This window comes from Thermobia domestica, chromosome 14 (genome assembly GCF_964235325.1).
Source record: "Thermobia domestica chromosome 14, izTheDome1.hap1.1, whole genome shotgun sequence".
Lineage (NCBI taxonomy): Eukaryota > Metazoa > Arthropoda > Insecta > Zygentoma > Lepismatidae > Thermobia > Thermobia domestica.
This window is the reverse complement of record NC_137467.1, coordinates 44705159-44726511: the sequence shown is the minus strand read 5'-3', so window position 1 is coordinate 44726511 and position 21353 is coordinate 44705159. Positions and strand designations below refer to the sequence as shown.

General features: G+C 36.0%; 1 pseudogene across 1 annotated transcript in view; it reads left to right on the top strand.

Moving 5' to 3' along the window:
- LOC145669811 (putative cytochrome P450 49a1) overlaps nucleotides 1-21353 on the top strand; it is an 80935-nt pseudogene that overhangs the window by 1086 nt on the left and 58496 nt on the right. The gene's annotated exons all lie outside the window — the stretch shown is intronic.

The window sequence follows — 21353 nt, the reverse complement described above, 5'->3', positions numbered from 1 at the left end:
TCAACTCAATTTTGACCAGATGTAGAAACTCTAAAGTTAGGAATAGGTTTCTTGATAGAGTGAGCCATCCAGTTGGTTCCAAGATATGGACCAGTGGCTAAACGTGAGACTTTTGAATAGACATCGCATGATTGTGAAAATATTAAGATATGGGATGTCGTAATAATTCTTAGTTAAATACAAAACCATAAGCCTTAATACGATAAAACAAGTTGATTGATTTCTTAGTTGAGAGTTTAATGTTGCGTCAGTACCTAGGCTATTGTCGATTACGAACGTAATTAACAAAACTCATTAATTGGTATTCATGCTGTAGCTGAATAGAAACTTGTATAAGAAAATTTCAAAGTTTGTAAAGAAAGATAGGCCTAATTAATTTAAGGAATCTTGCACATTACTTGTATATATATATGAAGTCTAGCCTGCTTGATTTCCTTGAGAATTTCTGAATGATTGTAGAATTTTTCATCTTCTCTTATAAACGGCAAGAGTTTTTTTTTTTCTGGGCGGTTAGCAGGAATAAGGTACAAATCCGCAATTCTCATTGACCTTTTAAATTATGAGCTCTTTTAAGGGCAGAAAAAACTCCTTCGACTCATGCTATTGTACCTGGTATAGAACAGATTAATTTTGCCAGAAGAAAAACTTCGCTATAAACATTACCTAAATTTTCTCTCAAAAAATGCTACCAATTTATGTGAAGATTTCTCTCGGAATACAGTTCTATAAAACTTTTCTAATACCTTTAGATAAATGCTTTCCCACTCAGCAATCAAACTTTTGGCAAAGTAATTTGCTTTCCAAACATGATTTTAATTTTCTGATATACCCAATGTTGAGAAAGCAGTGATTTCTGCACTGATGCAAAACGTTGAGCTACATGATTCAAAAGATTGTCAATAATAGCAAAATAATGCCTCCTGTTCAGACGATTTGCAGCTTCTTCGTGTTTCCTTTTCCTTAAATAAGATGACTCTACCATAGAATTTTCTTTTCTGTACTGTATCAAAACCAACTTTTTCGGAAGACCTTTTTGCAGTTTTTCCTCCGAAATATTTTTTTAATATTATGTAACAGGAAAATAATAATTTATTTATAATTACACATGGTTTCATTGTATTTTCTCTTAAAGAACATTTTTTATCAGTTTTTAACTGAGAGCAATACTTTTATAAGTAACATGTCGGTCAGTGTTACAATTAAATATATTTCACTGTCTGGACTATGTGTGACAAAGTTAATTGTGTGTGTGTGTGTCTTAACACACAAGAGAAATGGAACAAAAATAGATTAAGTTCTCCTACATATACAGTAAATAAATAGATAACCTACTTTGCCAAAATAGAACCTACGAGTAGATCTTTTTCATTAGATTTCAACTGGCTACATAACTTTTAAATGTCATTGAAGGGCATAGCCGGATAAGGGGGTGAAAAGTGCCTTTACTGCTGCGATATTGCTGTGATATTTATACCAAAATTTATATGTCTAATCAAAAGATATTTTTTTCCAGACAATCAACTGCGAATTCCTTCGAATTTGAAAGGTAATTGTGAAAATTCGAGAATCAAAAGTTGTTCATATCTCGGAGACGACCTAAGTTAAAAGGGTGAAACAAAATATGAATATACATTGATTAAAAGACCTTACCAAAAACAACAAACCATTTATTTCGCCCTTAAGAATCTAGTGAAAACAACGTCGAAAATATTCGAATTAAAATATTTTTGCTTTATGTTTGAGTGACCACTTTCTATTTTCCACCATGGAAGCAACTCCAACCCACCTATAATATACTTAGACCACGGTTTGATACATCCGGTACAACTTGGTGTAAAATGATGAAAACCAAAGTCGGATACGCCTGGAAGATATGCGACCCACGTTACGCCATAAATGTTTTGACTACCACGAATACTGTCAGAATTAAAACATGGTTGAGTTTGATGGCCTAGGTTGGTTGAGATCCTGACTCAAAAATGGCTCTACATGGCAATATACCCTTCATATAATTGTAGTTCTTCCAGAATCCGCGAGTGAGCGCCAGTGCCGGAGAGCGCAAACTCTCATTTATTTCATGTTACGGTTTTGTTTATACTACGCACTGGCAATTTGAATAGTGTTAGTGCTGCAATTCCAGGGCTGGAAACGGAACAGCATGTTTCAGGTATGAGTACATATGTCACGACGTCTTTCAAAAAAAAAAAAAAAAAAAAAAAAACCCTTTTCCCTATAAGTTTGGAGTCGTGGCCTGCTCACCAGAAGAGCTCATAACAAATGAAAAAGCCATTGTGGCAATGAAACTTCACATTACTTTTGCCCATTTGATACTAATCTTTGATGGATGATGTATTCGACATAGGTCCCATAATGAGGATGGACGAAAATCGTACGATGGATTGTTGATTTGTTGATTTTTCACCCTCCACCTTCGAACACTGATATGTCACATAAGAAGTAACCTGGAAGATCAAAATAGTCCCCACCAGCATCAAAGACCTTCTGCCAACGATCTGGAAGGCCATGGATTCCATCTTCGCTGTGAAGCGAAGAAAGTATCAAGTGCATTTTGCATCTCTACCAGGGATTTGAACTGGCGTCCTCTAAGATGATTGTCCAAGGAATAGAACAAGTGATAATCAGACCTTGCAATGTCCGGATAGTATGGTGGATGCAATAGTGTTTCCCATCCAAGGCGTAGAATGGTGTCCCGGGTCATCCTAGAGTTGTCCTGTAACAGGAGGACCCCTTTGCGATTCTGAAGTCCTGACTCCAGAGTTTTGACTATTTCTTGAATACAGCTTAACTACTGACCGTTCTCAGTCGCGTTCATACGCTGACCAGCTGATAGCAGTTCTCGATGTCCGATGCGGCGAGAAGGACACTAAACACACAGAAATATCTTCTGGTGCCGTGCTGGTTTCGGCTGTTTTGGAACCGGTTCATGGGATGCTAACCAATGATAATGGCGCCGTGGACCTTCGTCCATGACATACTACCTATCACATGTCAACATCCTCTCCAGAAATTGCTCCTTCCTCAAACGAGATAGGAAAGAAACATAGCTGTCTGTTCGCGTTGGTTTATGGCCCAGAGACAAATCATGTGGGACCCAACGACCCAACTTGTAGTGCTTCCCAAGTTGACGGAGGTGCTGCTGAATGGTTTCTTTACTCACACTGAATTGTAGTCCCTGTTTCTCACATGTCTGGCCACTTTTCGCCTCAATTGCTACCTGAAGATCTTCTTTGTGTACATGTGTTGGTCTTACAGCACGTGGTGCATCTTTGAGTGTTTCGTTACTGTCCTTAAACCTGTTAAGCCACCACTGCAGTGTCCGCGTAGTCGCTTCACTTTCAGGAAGATACTGGCATATCGTCCGCCCCGCTGCAGCGGTGTTTGACCTTAGTTCGAACTCGTACAGCATACACGCCCTTATGACGCTCAGTGGAGGTCCTATGTTCACTCTGGCCTTGCGTAAGTTCACAGTGTAACTGAAGTGCCACAACTGCGTAGTATGTTGGATATACCCACACGAACAACTGACTTTGTTCAAGAGCACGGTGAGGCACGATTGAACATTGATCACAAAAAACGACAGAAATATCTTGGCTAAGTTAATATTTATAATACGACTAGTTATATTGTAGATATGCTAGGGCCATGTACCGCAATCACAAATGACGCAGCAATAGTAAAGTGTGGTTTCAGGATCCAAACGGGCAAGCGAGTCTAATAGTACAAAGTGACATTTACTGTATGAATCGCGGCTTTCGGAATACCACTGAATATTTGGAAGAAAGAATATTTAGTTTTAATGCCTACACTGAAAGGTAAGAGCAGGAAACTGACTATGGTTGTGGCGAACTTTTCCATCTATGTTACATAAATTCGCTTTGTTATTGAGGCCTTTCGTGGTATTTTGGACAAAGTATTGTCTTTTCTCATTATTTGCCACTTATTGGACAAAAAGTTACTTCCTCAAATTGGATTGTTAACGTGGCTAGCTTCTGTTTTACATATTCCTTTTGGTAATCATTCTAATTCTAACGATAGCCTCGACGGGGAAGTTCAACAAATGGAGCAACAGCACATTGCAAAAAACACTTTAGGATTATAAGTAGAAGAGCACGTTTGGGACAGGTGCACATGCTTTTTCTCAAAAGTCACATCTGTAGACAACTTGAACTTTTCGGAGTTGACAGAAAGATGCCTAAATATCCATTTTTATTCCTATTGCTTACACGCAAACAGAGACGTAACTACGGGACAGCTAACTGGGCCGTTAGTACGGACGCTGATAGAAAGAGGTCGCCGAACGAGCGAGAAGAAAGGAAAATTGGAAAAAAGGAAGAATGGAAAAGTGTTGCTAGTGCCTTATTAAATCAACCCATTTAATCTTCCCGAGTCGAGAACGACCCACTAACGCATTGTGTTATTGCTAAAGCTTATATAGCCACGTAGAACCATTCATGACGAGTTAGAAACTTAAACTCAACCATCTTTGACTTCTGAGAGTATTCGTGGAGGATGGGATGATGAGAGAATCTCAAGAAAACTCACACACACGGTGTTTGTCCACCACAAAGCTCACTTGGCGCGAGCTTGGATCGAACCAAGAACCCCATGCACCAGAGGTGAAAGCTCTATTACTGAGCCACCGCGGCCCCTGCAAACATATTTGAATTCAAATATTTTCGACGAGCTTTTCACTAGAAATTTGAAGGGCGAAATACATTGTTTCTTCTTCCTTTTAAGGCCTTTCAAGTAAAGTATATTCATAAAAGTCCCCTTGTAACTTAAGTCGTTTCAAAGAAATTCTAAGGAATATGAAGTTGAATTTTTGGCCAAAGCTATTTTTGGATATGAGGTACTTATGGTATACGTATCACAGCAATCTGTGTAGGGGCACTTTTCACCCTCTTATCCGGTTATACCCTTTAATTAAAAAAAAAAATAATCGATTTTCCGAAAACTGATCATGAGAATTTACCATTTTGTTCAGCTCGATGCGAATTACAGATTAATACATGTTTCTTTTTGGGATAAAGTTTTAGATAAACAAAGTTTTAACAGTTAGTTTTATCTTTTATAACCTCTATATGTTCTATAACCAATTGATGGCAAATTCTTAATGTAACGCGGGCCAGAATGAAACTAAAATCAAATTTAGGTGCCACTTTCAGCTTATCCCCCCTGATGATGCCAGGATTTGTTAGATATACGTTAAATGACATATTTGTCAATCTTTGTTGTATACTTCAAATCCCATTTCTTGTTTTCTGTTTTTAGACCAATTAGAAACTAAGATATGAACACTTGAAAGTAACTACTGCATATAAGTAAGAAAGAAAGGAAAAAAGAATTGGCCTCCAGTGGTCGAAGTGAAACGGTATGCAATGGTATGCCATACCGCGTCTGGTTTTCAGTGATGAAGGCATACCGTCTATGGTTTTTTCTGGTACGATTTGCTGTAAGTAATGCATCCGTTCTGACCCTTGTCAGAGAGAAGGAAAGCAAATCCGTCCACCATTCCATAGAAATCGGACTTTCTCATTCTCCCTGTAAAAATTCGCCAATCCCAACTGCTGCAGTATGTACTTCGTGTTCGTGTGACTTGCCTGGAAGCCAAATTTACGTATTCCAATATTTGTTTGTTTTATCCCTCCCCGCTGGTCTAGTGGCAAGCACGCAAGCCTTTGGCGTATGAGGTTCAAGGTTCGATTCCTGGTGGGAGAGCATTGAGTGACCAAAGTGGTTCGGATTCCACTATAATCAGTAAATTCAAGTCTTCCTTAGCCTACCTGGCAAAACCATGGAACGTAAAACTAAATACGTTTTCTTTTTTCGCAAAAGGAACGTTTTATTATGAAGTAAAACACTATTTAGAAATATAATATTAAAATTTGCAAGAAGGAAATTTATTTCTGCGTAACAAAATTTAAAAATTAATTATTCACAGGTAATTGTTTTATTGGATTGTAACGAGTTACAGTATAATTTCCCAAAGACTCTTCTCATACAATTCTGCTGTTCTCATGTAACAATTCCCAAGTGTAACACTCCGATTTCGATAAAATTTAGCAGGTAGATATTACACATGAAATAAACGAATGCATGTTTTTTCTTTCCAGCGGAAAAACAGTTTTAGGGGGCAAAAGCCCCCACCCAAAATTTTGTTTTCCATGCAGTAGTATTTGCATTGAGGTGTGTGTAATTATTATTATTGAAAACTATATAAATTTTAAAAATAACGCTGGCACATGAATTCACGTCCATATATGAAAATCTCATAGGTGATACGGTAATGCTCTTAAGTCGTAATTAAATTGTACGTAATTACAGATGTACATGAAAAGTCAGGTTAGAGCTGACGATGAACAGAAGAGGAAGAAAAGGACACATTTCTTTCAACTTGCCTAAGGGGTTTTAAAAGTGACATGACAATTGTGCAGGATCTTTCAAGTGAAAAATTTTTGTTCTTTAGTCGTCAAAAGAGAGGGGATGGGATAGATGATTTGAGTACGAAACTACATTTATACATATAAACTAGTTCTCTCTTTGGTCAACCCTAGCACACTGATAAGCATTAAATATTTTCTGGGCGCTTAGTATACGATATTATATGTGGGCGCTGAATCTACGGGCGCTAAATTTTCGACGAGCTTTTCGCTAGAAATTTGAAGGGCGAAATACATTGTTTCTTCTTCCTTTTAAGGCCTTTCAAGCAAAGTATATTCATAAAAATCCCCTTGTAACTTAAGTCGTTTCAAAGAAATTCTAAGGAATATGAAGTTGAATTTTTGGCCAAAGCTATTTTTGGATATGAGGTGCTTATGGTATACGTATCACAGCAATCTGTGTAGGGGCACTTTTCACCCTCTTATCCGGTTATACCCTTTAAATTTTTTTAAAAAAGTTATTTTTATTTTCCGAAAACTGGTCATGAGAATTTAAATATGAGTATACCGTTTTGTTCACCTCGATGCGGATTACAGATTAATACATGTTTCTTTTTTGGGATAAAGTTTTAGATAAACAAAGTTTTAACAGTTAGTTTTATCTTTCATAACCTCTATATGTTCTATAACCAATTGATGGCAAATTCTTAATGTAACGCGGGCCAGAATGAAACTAAAATCAAATTTAGGTGCCACTTTCAGCTTATCCCCCCTGATGATGCCAGGATTTGTTAGATATACGTTAAATGACATATTTGTCCATCTTTGTTGTATACTTCAAATCCCATTTCTTGTTTTCTGTTTATAGGCAAATTAGAAACTAAGATATGAACACTTGAAAGTAACTACTGCATATAAGTAAGAAAGAAAGGAAAAAAGAATTGGCCTCCAGTGGTCGAAGTGAGACGGTATGCAATGGTATGCCATACCGCGTCTGGTTTTCAGTGATGAAGGCATACCGTCTATGGTTTTTTAATGATTAAAACTGGAAAGTAGATGCTTAATACCTTTAATGAATCCATTTTTTATACGCAGTAATTGTCGAATAGCTTTGCAAGTAAAAAGATTTTATTTCTTATGTAGTAATGATTTCTAATTTGACAACACCGACATTTTTGTTATCTTTTCAGCGCCTTTTATTTTTAAAATGAAGTGCCTTCAAACATGTTCACCTAGTTTATATTTTGATGTGCCATATTGAATTGTTTCTTTGTTATGTATATGTGTGTGTGTCTTCTTGCCTTAATAATGCCTTGTTTTAAGCTTGGGGGGATTTAGGGGTTGTCTGCTGTGAGGACGGGGGGCAATAGTCCACAGTCGAGCGGGGAGACCTAGGGTTTTCCCACAGGGAATTCTTAATATCCTCATTCGGCTTTTGAGCATTTTCGTTTATAATTATTTACAATACAACAAAAAAGGATTTTAAAAAAAGTTTTTTCAGAAAGTTGCTGGTCGGGTATCAAAGTCTGCCATATCCTTCCCCCCCCCCCCCCGCCCATCGTTACAACACAGAAGCTCTCCAATGGTTTTCAGTCATTATATAAATAGAAATGCAATCTTTTAGGTATATCGTCACTGCTTTTCAATATTTAGGTAGCCGGTATGTCGAGTCAGAATCACATACCACTGTAACCGTTGACTTAGCATTTACAAATCATTGTGTCACTTGCAAAAGAAATACTCAGGTGGAGAACCTATCGATGCCGTAACAGCAAATATTTAATAATAATATAAATAATTAAAATAGGAAAAGAAAATAAATAAATGTAAATAAAGAATAAAGAATATATCTCCCAAATGATAGACTACATTTCATATGACTATGGAAAAGAATTATGATTTGGAATCTATCCGGTTTTTACGTTTCATTATCGATGGTTGTTGCTATGGCCCTCAAATATAAGTAAAAGTTCCTTCGACGAGTATAAATGAATATTCTTCCCTGGACCACTACCCTTTTTCCAATGTGGGCTCAAGATGTATGTACTAGTTATCAAGATGAATGTCACAAAGTGGTAATATCGAAATAATTTAAAATTTCGGACTAATTTAGAATTTCGAATGAGTAATAGTATAGCCGGAATCTACTCATGGCTGAGAAAATACGCATGGGCGCCAACCATGTATCAGCTTTCCTGTTATGCTGATTCTCTACGTGTAAATTACATATGCATATTTGTCACACACTGAAGAAGCGTAGTAGTCCATAAGACTGGGGAAGAAAGAAAGTAAGTAGCTAACGAACACAACACTGAATCACCCAATAACTAAACATGATCAACTGTAAAGAAGTGTCACGCAACGGAATTCTCGCTTGATTTTCATAGGAACACAATATGGAAATAAGTTCTTCCAGGTTCTTGCCAAGGACAGCATTCCCCCATCCCATGGAGACTTCAATCCATTTATACTGATTTAATCTATACCCATTTATCGTAGCATCATAAGACCTAAATATAAAGTTTACTGTATTTTAATATTATGATTTAAATTCGTATAGCTTATAGTAAACACCAACAACAATAATAATACCGGGTTCAGAGTAGGATCATTTTAATGGTCGTAGATTGTCGTGATATAATTTAACATATGCTTACATAAAACGTCATATGTCCACGCAACAAACCTGAACATAGTTTTCCAATGTTTTCTCAAAACTTCCTTGGATTTTTTTTTTTAGGTACAACTTTTGTATATACATTTTCAGTAGCATTCGTAATAAATATCAAGCACAGTTTCATTGTTTACAGTTAGTTAATATTTACTTTGATCTATATTTAAATCACAAGATTACACACACTGTACATGCAACTAACACATATCCATGCAAGTTATAAATATTTAACCTAAGAAAAATAGTGATTGGTGTCTATGAGGAGTTTCATCTACAACTACATATAAGAAATTAGCTAATTATTTTTCAATTTTTTTTTAAATTGTAACTAGCTCGTGGACTAACTAGGGTCCCTCCGTGAGCTACAGATATATACTGGAGTACACCTATTTGCAATATGCTTATTTTTGTATACTCTTATGTATAACAAACTAATATATTATTTAACTTATGACACGTGCATTAATTCCTAGCCAGCTAGTATCAGTTTCTGAAGGGAACACATACCCGGCTACATTTACATTCAAATCGAAGAAACATTATGATGATGTACATGACGATGAAATACATTTATGGACATGAGAACCTACGAAATTACTATTAAAATACAAGAAACCAGAAACTCCCTATATACACCAATCACCAACATGCACACATTCACTCACTAAGATATACATGCACAATCGTTTTCAGAAATCTAAACTAACCTACTAAGTGTTGGCATGCCAATGTACTAGAATAATAATTCGGAAACTGTGCTGAAACTAGGTCAATCTATACCATGATATTTAATATTTTTGCTTGTTGCCCAATGCTTACTTGAATCTTCAAATTTCAATTTTGAATTAGCAGCCGAAGCTTGTGAGGGGAGACAGGGAGACATAAAATTCTCAAATTACTGAAATTTAAAGGCTACATCGTGGTTAATAACGCTGAATTTAATTGCACATAATATTAGGGAGTAAATCTACGTAATGCCCAAACTAACGGCTAAGCTGCCCATGGCAGTGTAATCAAAGTTTAGCTACGAGCCATACTTTGCTTTCTATTTCACTTTCGAAATTGTACAAGCACCGGGATTAGTCAGTACTTATTACGGTTCAGTAACACTTATTATTCTAGTTGTTACCTTATATCAGTTGTATCTGGAAAGTAAATCTTGATTTTTACCCAAATTGTTAACTGGCTTATAAATAAAGGACACGCCTCCTTCATTCAAACTTCATCATAGCACCTCGAATACATCCGCGTTCTCCTGAGCAACACACGATGACTATTTTCATGTCAAAATAGTCCCATGGTCCACTCAAGATTTTTCAATGGTTTCTATTTGCAAAAAGGTATTAAATTACGTAACAATTAATTTAGACGATTTACACAATTTTTTGTAGATATTAGCCCAAAACAATTTTATTCTGTTTTATATGCATGCAAACAAATTTTTACCTACGCTGTAATCTTTATGACGCTTCAACCTTGGCATTACATTTTAAAGCAACCAACAGATGCCGACACACGCACGATTTAAACAGAATAGTTGCGATATTTGCTGCATATCAATAAATGATTAAATGCTTACACTAGATTTAATGAAAATTTTGTAACAATCGATCAGTTATTGCTCCAAAAATAATATTTAATCTGCACTTTGTCCTATTCCTGTTAATAATCTCACAAAACGAGTACCTAATATTGTTTGATTTCTTTAAAATTTAACAAAATACAAATGTGTTTGTCTTCATTCTTTTCGAACTCTTATTTTCTGTTGTTGAGATTGCAGCCCCGTGAATATTATTTATGAATTTATCATTATGTCATTAATTTGCCCCCTGTCCATTTTAAATTCTAAATATACTCTTTCATAATAATTCTAATGTGCAGCTTCATGTAGAGTATGGTAATTTAGTTATTATTGGCCTAAATATATATTAAACGCATTATATTTTCATAACCGCAATTGAAAATACTAATTACAATGGTTACCTGAATGGCATAATCTACTTTTGAAAGGTACCATTTAAACACAGACTGGTACAAGTATAGAATAAACGCTCCACTTAAATGCATTTGAAACTGTAATTTGAAATTACTGTTTCAATTTCCCCCCAGCTGGTAAAAAAAATATTTCGAGAGAATATTTTTTTTATTTAGCCTTTTTATGCTTTTTAACAGATTTTAAGTTCCTTCGCTTCACATGACTTTCCCTTACTCCTTGATCAACCCTCATAGTTTAAAATTAATTTAAATTTTCACAAGATTTAAAGAATCATTCTGTATCGTTTAGTTGCTGTTGTTCTTGTTCCACTTAGTGCCAAATTGAACTTTATGTTATTTTTGTTAATCATATTTCTAATGGAATTTGTTATTTATTCATTTTTTTATTATAGCAGGAGTTAGCACAACAGTGATTATGTTTTATGAATGATGAATACACATATATATAAAGATTCAATACAATGACAAAAAATCAAATAGCTTGAGCAACCATGCTCATTAAACCACTGCAGGATCCTATCAACTGCAGGCTAAAGTGAAATTTCTAAGAATACCCGCGAAAGTTAGGAAATTAATATTCTAACTTCACTTATTCACTTATTAATTAATAATTATTACACTAGTAATGAAAAATTGGTAAGAATGAAATAATCACTGCGCACTTCTATTATGAAGCAAAATGAACAGCAACTATTAAATACCGTATACAATGTTACAGACAATAATATAGTCCAGAAAGTTATTTGTATCTCACACTCTATGTATATATTTTAAAATTAAATAACGGAAGACAATAAGCATTGTTGAATACACTTTAACAAAAGTTACTCAAATTGCAAGGGAAAACAACGAAGCAATGCAAGAAAGGAACCAAAATTTAACACATTTGTTATTCTTCCTCTTCCGGATAATCTTTTAAAAGAGCCTTTCTTTTCTTTTCACTGCAATTGAACAGTTTAATATTTGAGAAATTTTGTGCTCGAACCTCTCTTCCTATTAAGTCTTTTAATTCTACGTTATTTTTACTAATCTTTGTGATAATATACGGGCCGAGGTATGTCAACATATACTTGTGCGTTAAGCGTTTGGAAGCGTCCGACAATGGATGCGTTTTTACCATAACTAAATTTCCACGTTCCAAAACAATCTCTGATGGGGACTTGCCTTGTGCCTTTCTGTTATTTCTGTTTCCTAATTTGGGGACAACCTCGATATAACGTTTGTCGTTTTTAATATCTCTTAGTTCATCTGGCCACGGGAAGTTATCTTTGTGTTGCTCTGCAGCGGAATAAGAGATGAAAAGCTCTGCAGGTGTTTTCCCAAGTGCACTATGGTAACTATAATTTAAAAGATCTTGCGTTGGTTTCACCACATCCTTCCATTTAGCGTGGTTGTTATTGCAACATAACCTTATAATTCTATTCAATTCTCGGTGAGTTCTCTCCAATATCCCATTCGCTTTTGGGTTGTAGGGCGTTGTAGTGACGTGTATTATTTTATGTGCCTCACAGTATTTACGCCAGAGACTAGACAAAAATTGGGGACCTTTGTCCGAGAGTATAAATTTCGGGTACGGGAACGTATAAAAATAATTCTTTTCCAGTACGCGAATTATTTCTTTCGTAGCTGACGTTCGAAGCGGGAAGTAACATACAAAACGACTATATACGTCTATTACTGACAAAATGAAATAAAATCCATAGCTGCATGGCAGCTTACCCACAATATCCACACAAATCTTTTGGTGTGGCTTGTCAGCTTCTATTTTATAGGTTTCCCGTTTTACAATCCGATTTGAATATTTTGTCTTTGCACAAATTTCACAATCGCTTATAAAATCTTTGAAGCTTTTTCTCTGGTTCTTCCAATAAAATAATTGTTTGGCAAATTTCACACATTTGTCCACCCCGAAATGCCCTTTATTGTGTATGATAGTTACAAACTTTTGTACCAAAGTTTGAGGCAACACCAAAACCCAACGTTCATCCTGAGAGTTCCGGACGAATAGATTGTCATCAACTACTTTAATATTATTACCTGCATTATTCGCTAATTTCTGTTTTAGCTGATTGCAGAGTTCATCATTACCTTGCTCTCTCAGTGTTTCTTCTCTATCTAACGGGAAATCATCTGCACTGGTTACAAAATAAATACATTTTTCACCAGCGTCACTGGTATCATTAGGAACATTACGACTTAATATGTCGGCAATACTATTGTCAGTTCCTTTAATGTGGACAAATGTTATGTCAAATCTTTGCAGCTTCAATAACAATCTGGTTGTCCTCGGATCCAAATTCTGTAACGTGAACGCATAGGTAACAGCGTTATTATCACAGTGAACAACTATTTTTCGCCCTAAGATGTAGTAGTCAAAATATTCACACAAATAAACTACCGCCAACAACTCCATTTGGAAAATGGAGTACGAAAATTCGTAGGGTTTTAGACGCCTACCGGCATATCCTATCACACGGATCTCTTCCGGAGTATCCCCGTACTGCGCTAAATATCCTGCTATAGCCCCAACCGACATAGCAGCGTCTGAGAAGATATGGAAGTTTTTTTTTGAAGTCCGGCTGGCTTAATGCCGGTGGACTACTGAGCATTTCTTTCAATTGATGGAAAAGCTCAATGTGTTGATGTTCCATTTTGAATTTACGATCCTTCTTCAGGAGGTCATAGAGAGGACCTGTCAGGCTGGAGAAGTGAGGGATGAACTTTTTCCTCCACGCTAAAATTCCTAAGAAGGAACGAAGTCTCTTCTTAGTTGTTGGAATTGGAAATTGTCGGATGGCTTGGTTATGCTTGGGGTTAGCTTTAATCTCTAATCCATTTACAATATGCCCAAGAAATAAAATTTCAGATTGCACAAACTGGCACTTCTTGAAATTTAAGGAAAAGTTGGCACTCTGAAATATTTTGAAGACTGTTTCTAAATGCTGAAAATGATCCTCGATTGAGTTACTAAAACACATAAGATCATCTAGGTATACTATTACGAAATTCCTAGTATTGAGCCCAAAATATGAATTCATAACATTCTGAAATACTGCCGGAGATGATTTTAATCCCATCGGGAGTTTTAATAGCACATATTGGCGTCCTAAATAAACAAAACTTGTGCATGATACTGAATCTTCATGCAACTTTACACCGTAATATCCCATAGTTGCATCAACTGAAGAAAATACTTTACTATGGGATATGCGGGTTAAGATTTCATTTATAGGCTCTACTTGAATACGAGGAGTGATGACCTTTTGGTTCAACAACCGTAGGTCGATTACTGGACGTACCCCTCCCGAAGCTTTTCTAACACAATGAATTGGATTTCTATAAGGGCTTGGTTGTTCTCTTGCAATTCCCAGTTTGATCCACTTGTCAATTTCTTTTTCAAACTCAGCTTGCATCGATTGAGGGATGGGATATAATTTCCCTACTACCGGATTATTATCAGTGAGTTGGATCTTATATGGTTCACACTTTATTTCACGAGGATATTCACAAAAGAGATGCCGGTACTTTAACAGGAGTTTCAACAGTTGATCACTAATATTACTATCTAAGTCATTCCTGTCTTCAATATAATTTCTAATCTCTTCTTCGGAGATAGGATTATAATCACTTGTCTCCAGATCTTCTATTGATTTTTTATATTCACCGGAAACTTCATCTTTGATTTGGATTAACAAAACACTTGGATAATTAATATCTAGGGAAACCTTGTCACCGTAATTATTCCTCAAATAGAGTTTTCTATTTTCACCATCAAGGTGAACTCCAAATTTAGCGAAAAAAGGTGAACCTAAAAGAAAATCTGATTTCATATCTTTGATTACGAATACTGGAACATCAAATAGGTTTCCCTGTATATTAATTGTCAGTGTTTGCATTCCCTTAATGACAAACCTATCTTGACCTGCAAAAGCACTTAGACTCAAATTAGGAACAGGCTTCAATTTTGCCGAGGGATGATAATCTTGTATTCGCTTCCAAACGTTATAATTTAGCAAAGAAATTTCTGCTCCCGTGTCCAAGATTACACGAATAGGAATTCCACCCACCTCACAAACAACTGATGGTGAGGGATAGGATTCAAAATTCCTATCTTCGTATTCGGGATCCTCTTTTAGCACGAAATATGTACGGAATTTCAAAGGGTATTCGAAATTACAGTTGACCGGAGTAAATTCTTTAACTACTGTTTCCGAATCGTTTTCATCTATTTCTTGTGGGGAGAGAGGTTCACCGGTGCAATCGTCGATATCCCTACTTACGGACGACTGCACCGCGAGTTTTCCGAACCCTGGCTCTGATTTGCTTCTGTGCTAGCAGAACCCTGACTAGGGCCAGTAGAACTAGCTACCACAGGAGAAGGGTTATTAGTAGAAGAAGAATAACTCTGGCTGGTTTGATTATGCCATGGAGGCATACCAGGGTAACCGTAGCTGAAATACGGCAAAGGCATACCGAATCTCGGGTACATAGGAGGAATAGGTAACCCATTATACAGGGGCATAAGCATCCTAAAATCATTGTTATTTGCACTATTCTTAGCCGAATTAAAATTTTGATTATTTGCCACATTGGAATTTTGCCTAAATCTATTTCCATTTCGGTTATTATTAAATCTCTTATTACCATTATTGTTACCGTTGCGGCTGTTAAAATATTTACGGTTATTTCCCCTACAAATATCGCTACTATTTTGAGTGTTATTTACGCTACTATTATTTCGCGTAGTTTTAGTCTCTTCATATTTTCGTTCCTCCTGATTGTCCCTATTCTTGAAAGAATTCGGTGGAACTACATTATTAGTTTTACTCTGCGTAATTTGTTCTGCTTTTGCCTGACGGATAGCGAGTTTTCTGTTACTACCATTTCGATTGCTAGATGTTTCTAGCCGATCACCAGGCTTGCAATCAACCTTGGCGAGTCTCAGCGTGAGATCTCTGACGGTAGTGATCGGTCCTAGTTTAAGTATGCGGCTTTCCTCCGCTGGTAGACATTCCATTATAAGATCTACGAGCTCCTGCTTACATGGGTTAGAAACTGTGGAATGGTATTTTTCGGTAACAAACCAGGCAAAGTCTACCAGAGACGGAAATCTCGATTTATCGTATTTCAAACCATACAATGCTCTTTTCTGAACTTCTTCAAGATGAGAGGATATGTATTGGCGCCTGAAACGACGAACAAATTCATTGAAAGTTTTAACCTTATGTGAAATATTACGGTACCACGATCTAGCGGATCCATCGAGACACCGTCTTGCTATATAAAGCCTATCTCGCTCGTTTAGATCATATAACTCCATTGTCTCAGTGAGGTCCTCCAGAAATATCCGTGCTGTCCCCTGGGACAGAACGCCACTGAAACGGGGAAAATCACGCAGATCGCGGAAGTACGAACCCCGACGATGCTTTCTATGATCGAACGAGACTGACTTTTTCCCATGCCACTTCCTATCTTGGTGTGAGGTATCAGACTCCTCACTGCACGAGCTACTCGAAGTCGCGGTAACCGTACTACTGCCATTTGCACTTGTTTCATTGCGGGCAAACTTAAGTCTCTTTCTCCCGTGGTGTACTCTATTGCCCTTCTCTTCATCCGAAAATCTCAATCTTTTCCGCCGACTGACTGGGGTTGAGTGCCTAACACCCTCATTTGTACGCCTGTTACTATGGTGAGAGTGGGTATGGGCTTTACTACTTGTTTCTGAATCATTACCTCGATCGGAATCATCCCAGTTCTTAGTTACACTCTGATCAATTGCACTTGTGGTTGGAGTATTCTCGGAAGCAATTGCTTGCGTCAATCCTTCAACAACAGCATGCATTTGATTTACGTTTTCCCGAATGTATTCAATATTTCTTGCCTCGGTATTGCAGATTTCCTGCACACCAGTAAGCTTTTGTGCGAATTCTTCAGTGTTCTTCGAAACTACATCTCCCTGTTTGTCTAATCTCACACTGAGAGAATCGCACTTCTGTGTAATATCTTGTAGTTTTCTTTCTAAATCTGTATCAGTTTCCTTCAGTTTCCGAATTTCACCTTCCAATTGACCCATTACTTTACTAGTCTCTCCGTTTACATAAATCTTAACCGTGTCTACATCAACAGATAAATTTTCCATTCCCTCATTTATCTTAGCAATGTCCTTAGCAAATTTATCATCAAGGTTATCTACTCTTTCGTTAACCTCACCTAGCCCATGTTCACATCTCTGTTCTACACTAACCAATTTTTCAGTCAATATGTTAATATCTGATTTCAACTTGTCTTGCAATTCATTAATATTAACTATAACGTAACGTTCAATCTTTTCTACCTTGTCACATTGTTTTTGCAATCTGATTAAGAAATCATTTTTCAACGTTTCTACGTCTTGCCGAATATTTGTTTCTAACTGTCCTAATTTACTGTCTTGTTCTGTAAACTTAACATTTAACTTATATTCTATGTTATCTGAATTTTCCTTAAGTTTTTCTTCTAATTGTTCGGAAAACTTAGCATTTAACTTATGTTCTAAATTTTCTGAATTTTCTTTAAGTTTTTCTTCCAATTTACACTCTAGGTGACAACTAACAGTATTCGAAAATTTTTCCTATGCTTCTTGCTGTTTGGCCATCATATCAGCCATTAGCTTTATGAGTGCCTCATTCCCCGTCGATAACTCTTCTTGAGCAACAGGCACAGTTACCATTGCACTCCCGGCACCTGTTGCCGCAGATGTCGTGGCAGTCAACACTGTCACCCATTCTTGTACTATCAAGGGTTACCAAAGGTGAACTACCAATATTATTACTACTTGCAGCACCAAACTGAAAATTCGCTGCACCCCTATTCTCACTATTTTCCAAACTGTCACCGCCACTGAACTTGTGTTTGCAATCAGGACAGCTCCATGGCTGTGTATCCTGTCTTAATACTCTTATTTGTGTGCGAGTTAGATTCAAACAGCTCACATGATACCATCGAGAGCAGGAACCACAGTTCACTGACTCGGCATGCTGTTCGTCACATTTCACTTCACAACATGCGTGAATCTCAGCTTCACGTCCACTTTCTTTTATAAAGTTAACCAGCATATTCGACTTTTTAACCACTGACTCATACATACACTACCATGTACAGCCAGCCATCAGCCAGACACGCAGACTTCTCCCCTACAACTATTCACATAAAACAGTATGATGTTTACTTATGTAGCCATTAAATTATTAATAGTCTCCCTTCTCCATTATTTCAGTAATCAAATTATTGTCTCCATGTGATAGACGAAGTACTGTACCAAGACATCATAAAAGAAAATAAACGATAAATAAACAAATGCAAGAAAAGAAACTAAACAAATAATATACAACTTTTTTTTTCTTTTTTTTAAAGTTAGGCAAATGAAACAACAATCAGAAGATTCATTAAATTAAAGAAATCCTGTGACTGAGTCGCCATTGTAACCGTTGACTTAGCATTTACAAATCATTGTGTCACTTGCAAAAGAAATACTCAGGTGGAGAACCTATCGATGCCGTAACAGCAAATATTTAATAATAATATAAATAATTAAAATAGGAAAAGAAAATAAATAAATGTAAATAAAGAATAAAGAATATATCTCCCAAATGATAGACTACATTTCATATGACTATGGAAAAGAATTATGATTTGGAATCTATCCGGTTTTTACGTTTCATTATCGATGGTTGTTGCTATGGCCCTCAAATATAAGTAAAAGTTCCTTCGACGAGTATAAATGAATATTCTTCCCTGGACCACTACCCTTTTTCCAATGTGGGCTCAAGATGTATGTACTAGTTATCAAGATGAATGTCACAAAGTGGTAATATCGAAATAATTTAAAATTTCGGACTAATTTAGAATTTCGAATGAGTAATAGTATAGCCGGAATCTACTCATGGCTGAGAAAATACGCATGGGCGCCAACCATGTATCAGCTTTCCTGTTATGCTGATTCTCTACGTGTAAATTACATATGCATATTTGTCACACACTGAAGAAGCGTAGTAGTCCATAAGACTGGGGAAGAAAGAAAGTAAGTAGCTAACGAACACAACACTGAATCACCCAATAACTAAACATGATCAACTGTAAAGAAGTGTCACGCAACGGAATTCTCGCTTGATTTTCATAGGAACACAATATGGAAATAAGTTCTTCCAGGTTCTTGCCAAGGACAGCATTCCCCCATCCCATGGAGACTTCAATCCATTTATACTGATTTAATCTATACCCATTTATCGTAGCATCATAAGACCTAAATATAAAGTTTACTGTATTTTAATATTATGATTTAAATTCGTATAGCTTATAGTAAACACCAACAACAATAATAATACCGGGTTCAGAGTAGGATTATTTTAATGGTCGTAGATTGTCGTGATATAATTTAACATATGCTTACATAAAACGTCATATGTCCACGCAACAAACCTGAACATAGTTTTCCAATGTTTTCTCAAAACTTCCTTGGATTTTTTTTTTAGGTACAACTTTTGTATATACATTTTCAGTAGCATTCGTAATAAATATCAAGCACAGTTTCATTGTTTACAGTTAGTTAATATTTACTTTGATCTATATTTAAATCACAAGATTACACACACTGTACATGCAACTAACACATATCCATGCAAGTTATAAATATTTAACCTAAGAAAAATAGTGATTGGTGTCTATGAGGAGTTTCATCTACAACTACATATAAGAAATTAGCTAATTATTTTTCAATTTTTTTTTTTAAATTGTAACTAGCTCGTGGACTAACTAGGGTCCCTCCGTGAGCTACAGATATATACTGGAGTACACCTATTTGCAATATGCTTATTTTTGTATACTCTTATGTATAACAAACTAATATATTATTTAACTTATGACACGTGCATTAATTCCTAGCCAGTTAGTATCAGTTTCTGAAGGGAACACATACCCGGCTACATTTACATTCAAATCGAAGAAACATTATGATGATGTACATGACGATGAAATACATTTATGGACATGAGAACCTACGAAATTACTATTAAAATACAAGAAACCAGAAACTCCCTATATACACCAATCACCAACATGCACACATTCACTCACTAAGATATACATGCACAATCGTTTTCAGAAATCTAAACTAACCTACTAAGTGTTGGCATGCCAATGTACTAGAATAATAATTCGGAAACTGTGCTGAAACTAGGTCAATCTATACCATGATATTTAATATTTTTGCTTGTTGCCCAATGCTTACTTGAATCTTCAAATTTCAATTTTGAATTAGCAGCCGAAGCTTGTGAGGGGAGACAGGGAGACATAAAATTCTCAAATTACTGAAATTTAAAGGCTACATCGTGGTTAATAACGCTGAATTTAATTGCACATAATATTAGGGAGTAAATCTACGTAATGCCCAAACTAACGGCTAAGCTGCCCATGGCAGTGTAATCAAAGTTTAGCTACGAGCCATACTTTGCTTTCTATTTCACTTTCGAAATTGTACAAGCACCGGGATTAGTCAGTACTTATTACGGTTCAGTAACACTTATTATTCTAGTTGTTACCTTATATCAGTTGTATCTGGAAAGTAAATCTTGATTTTTACCCAAATTGTTAACTGGCTTATAAATAAAGGACACGCCTCCTTCATTCAAACTTCATCATAGCACCTCGAATACATCCGCGTTCTCCTGAGCAACACATGATGACTATTTTCATGTCAAAATAGTCCCATGGTCCACTCAAGATTTTTCAATGGTTTCTATTTGCAAAAAGGTATTAAATTACGTAACAATTAATTTAGACGATTTACACAATTTTTTGTAGATATTAGCCCAAAACAATTTTATTCTGTTTTATATGCATGCAAACAAATTTTTACCTACGCTGTAATCTTTATGACGCTTCAACCTTGGCATTACATTTTAAAGCAACCAACAGATGCCGACACACGCACGATTTAAACAGAATAGTTGCGATATTTGCTGCATATCAATAAATGATTAAATGCTTACACTAGATTTAATGAAAATTTTGTAACAATCGATCAGTTATTGCTCCAAAAATAATATTTAATCTGCACTTTGTCCTATTCCTGTTAATAATCTCACAAAACGAGTACCTAATATTGTTTGATTTCTTTAAAATTTAACAAAATACAAATGTGTTTGTCTTCATTCTTTTCGAACTCTTATTTTCTGTTGTTGAGATTGCAGCCCCGTGAATATTATTTATGAATTTATCATTATGTCATTAATTTGCCCCCTGTCCAT